Source organism: Oncorhynchus mykiss, chromosome 2 (genome assembly GCF_013265735.2).
Source record: "Oncorhynchus mykiss isolate Arlee chromosome 2, USDA_OmykA_1.1, whole genome shotgun sequence".
Lineage (NCBI taxonomy): Eukaryota > Metazoa > Chordata > Actinopteri > Salmoniformes > Salmonidae > Oncorhynchus > Oncorhynchus mykiss.
In genome coordinates, this window is record NC_048566.1 from 30935486 (window position 1) to 30939640 (window position 4155).

The following is a 4155-nucleotide window of genomic DNA, read 5'->3' on the forward strand; positions in this document are numbered from 1 at the left end:
TCCGACAGGATGCTCTCGATTGTGCAGTTGTAAAAGTTTGTGAGTGTTTTTGGTGACAAGCCAAATTTCTTCAGCCTCCTGAGGTTGAAAAGGCGCTCCTGCGCCTTCTTCACCACGCTGTGTGTCTGTGTGGGTGGACCATTTCAGTTTGTCCGTGATGTGTACGCCGAGGAACTTTCCACCTTCTCCACTACTGTCCCGTCGATATGGATAGGGGGCTTCTCCCTCTGCTGTTTCCTGAAGTCCACGATCATCTCCTTTGTTTTGTTGACATTGAGTGTGAGGTTATTTTCCTGACACCACACTCCGAGGGCCCTCACCTCCTCCCTGTAGGCCGTCTCGTCGCTGTTGGTAATCAAGCCTACCACTGTAGTGTCGTCTGCAAACTTGATGATTTGAGTTGGAGGCGTGCATGGCCACGCAGTCATGGGTGAACAGGGAGTACAGGAGAGGGCTGAGAACGCACCCATGTGGGGCCCCAGTGTTGAGGATCAGCGGGGTGGAGATGTTGTTTCCTACATTCACCACCTACGGGCCGGCCCTTTTGCAATGTAACGTTAGCTAATGCATTGGAGTCAGAAGGACAAAAATGAAAGCAACCTTTCCATTGGAAACAGGCTAAAAACAATCAAACATAGCCTCATATTTATCTCATTATAGCTAGCTAATACATCCGTGTGATATCCAAACAGCTAACTTTAGCTAGCTACTACTACTGGACAGTAGATGCTGTTAGCAACAACAACAAAAAACTGCATTCAACATTGCAAGGCGATGTAGCTAAGGTTATTTACTCACGTTTAGCGCAAGGGAATCGAAATCATCGTCAAGTATGTCCTCAAGAAGGGCATCTATATCTTCGCTGTCCGTTTTTCTGGGTATATTGTCAGTGGTGCTGTCGGTGTGAAGCGAGGAACAGTTTTAGCAAGCTAACGTTACATAGCTAACTACGTGATTTAGCTAACATGCTTGATGAAATAACAATGCATTTTAGGAAGGCTGATACAATGTAAACGCCTGGGCATTACCAATCACAGGAGAAAAATATCACGTTGTCGGCAGGATTCGAACCTGCGCGGGAAGATCCCAATGGATTTCTAGTCCATCGCCTTAACCACTCGGCCACGACAACAGCTGATGCTATTGAAGACAGAAACCGGTAATAGCCAACATAAAATTACAAATATATCAGACACTGACTGATATTATGTTTTAGCAAAACTCAAATTACGTTGGTAACCATTTTTTCCAGGCTGTATCATCACAACCGGCAGTGATTGATAGGCCCAGAGGGCAGCGCACAATTGGCCCTGCGTCATCCGTGTTTGGCAGGTGTAGGCCTTCATTGAAAATACGAATTTGTTCTTAACTGATTTGCCTAGTTAAATAATAAATAAATAAAAATAGCAATAAGGCACCTCGGGGGATTGTGGTATATCGCCAAAGGGGGAGATCAAGCTGATCCTAACTGTTATAGGCCTATTTCTATTTTTCCCCGTTTATCAAAAGTGTTGGAAAACTTGTCAATAATCAATTGACTGGCTTTCTTGATGTCTATAGTATTCTCTCTGGTATGCAATCTGTTTTTTTTTGTCTCAGCCACTGCCTGTCAACAAGGGAGTACCCCAAGGCTCAATCCTTACTTATTGTTTAAACAGAAAACACAGGAGATTGGTGGCACCTCCTAGTGGTTAAAGCGTTGGACTAGTAACCGGAAGGTTGCAAGTTCAAATCCCCGAGATGACAAGGTACAAATCTTTCGTTCTGCCCCTGAACTGACAGTTAACCCACTGTTCCTAGGCTGTCACTGAAAATAAGAATTTGTTCTTAACTGACTTGTGTAGTTAAATAAAGGTAAAATACATTTGGGAGGAGGAGCTCGTGGTAATGCCTATCAGTGGAATGGTATCAAACACATAGTTTGATTCCATTCCAGACATTATTATGAGCCGTCCTCCCCTCAGCAGCCTCCACTGATATAACATTATCATAGTATTATAAAGAGAACATTGGTGAAAACTGTTAGTACAGAATGATCTGTACTATCCGACAGGATGCTCTCGATTGTGCAGTTGTAAAAGTTTGTGAGTGTTTTTGGTGACAAGCCAAATTTCTTCAGCCTCCTGAGGTTGAAAAGGCGCTGCTGCGCCTTTTTCACCACGCTGTGTGTCTGTGTGGGTGGACCATTTCAGTTTGTCCGTGATGTGTACGCCGAGGAACTTTCCACCTTCTCCACTACTGTCCCGTCGATATGGATAGGGGGCTTCTCCCTCTGCTGTTTCCTGAAGTCCACGATCATCTCCTTTGTTTTGTTGACATTGAGTGTGAGGTTATTTTCCTGACACCACACTCCGAGGGCCCTCACCTCCTCCCTGTAGGCCGTCTCGTCGCTGTTGGTAATCAAGCCTACCACTGTAGTGTCGTCTGCAAACTTGATGATTTGAGTTGGAGGCGTGCATGGCCACGCAGTCATGGGTGAACAGGGAGTACAGGAGAGGGCTGAGAACGCACCCTTGTGAGGCCCCAGTGTTGAGGATCAGCGGGGTGGAGATGTTGTTTCCTACATTCACCACCTACGGGCCGGCCCTTTTGCAATGTAACATTAGCTAATGCATTGGAGTCAGAAGGACAAAAATGAAAGCAACCTTTCCATTGGAAACAGGCTAAAAACAATCAAACATAGCCTCATATTTATCTCATTATAGCTAGCTAATACATCCGTGTGATATCCAAACAGCTAACTTTAGCTAGCTACTACTACTGGACAGTAGATGCTGTTAGCAACAACAACAAAAAACTGCATTCAACATTGCAAGGCGATGTAGCTAAGGTTATTTACTCACGTTTAGCGCAAGGGAATCGAAATCATCGTCAAGTATGTCCTCAAGAAGGGCATCTATATCTTCGCTGTCCGTTTTTCTGGGTGTATCGTCAGTGGTGCTGACGGTGTGAAGCGAGGAACAGTTTTAGCAAGCTAACGTTACATAGCTAACTACGTGATTTAGCTAACATGCTTGATGAAATAACAATGCATTTTAGGAAGGCTGGCGTTTGCAACTAATTAGCTAACGTTACATAGCTATCGTCGTTAGTTACATTGCATAAGCTTCCACTGTGTCAGTCATGGTCAACAACTTGGTTTGCTAACCTTGCTTGCTAACGTTAGTCCATTCCCCCGTATTAACGTTAGCTATCGTTAACGTTAGCCGGTTGACACTTGCATTTTACTACACACCAGTGTTTTCTTTCTTTCCCAGTTTGCGTTAAACATTTCCCAGCCGTCGATAAATCTGAGGGAGCTTGAAGTTGTGGCGTCAAATATACATTGCGACAGAACTTTGTTTCAACCTCATCTATTAATTCGTCCAAATCGTCCGCCATAGCTTCAGGGTACTGCTGCTTATTGACTGTTGTCATGAACAGGAGTGCTTGATTGACAGGCGTAACCTAATTTCAAGTAGGTAAAGATTGATACCGTGTAGCTAGCGATTTATGTGTAGTGATACAGATACTGGCTATCTATGATACAATGTAAACGCCTGGGCATTACCAATCACAGGAGAAAAATATCACGTTGTCGGCAGGATTCGAACTTGCGCGGGAGGATCCCAATGGATTTCTAGTCCATCGCCTTAACCACTCGGCCACGACAACTGCTGATGCTATTGAAGACAGAAACCAGTAATAGCCAACATAAAATTACAAATATATCAGACACTGACTGATATTATGTTTTAGCAAAACTCAAATTACGTTGGTAACCATTTTTTCCAGGCTGTATCATCACAACCGGCAGTGATTGATAGGCCCAGAGGGCAGCGCACAATTGGCCCTGCGTCATCCGTGTTTGGCAGGTGTAGGCCTTCATTGAAAATACGAATTTGTTCTTAACTGATTTGCCTAGTTAAATAATAAATACATAAAAATAGCAATAAGGCACCTCGGGGGATTGTGGTATATCGCCAAAGGGGGAGATCAAGCTGATCCTAACTGTTATAGGCCTATTTCTATTTTTCCCCGTTTATCAAAAGTGTTGGAAAACTTGTCAATAATCAATTGACTGGCTTTCTTGATGTCTATAGTATTCTCTCTGGTATGCAATCTGTTTTTTTTTGTCTCAGCCACTGCCTGTCAACAAGGGAGTACCCCAAGGCT

General features: G+C 43.9%; 1 non-coding gene across 1 annotated transcript; it reads right to left on the reverse strand.

Moving 5' to 3' along the window:
- Positions 1-1050: 1050 nt before the first annotated feature.
- On the reverse strand, positions 1051-1132 carry trnas-aga. Its single transcript has one exon. It is a non-coding gene; the product is annotated as a tRNA-Ser (tRNA).
- Positions 1133-4155: the final 3023 nt, after the last annotated feature.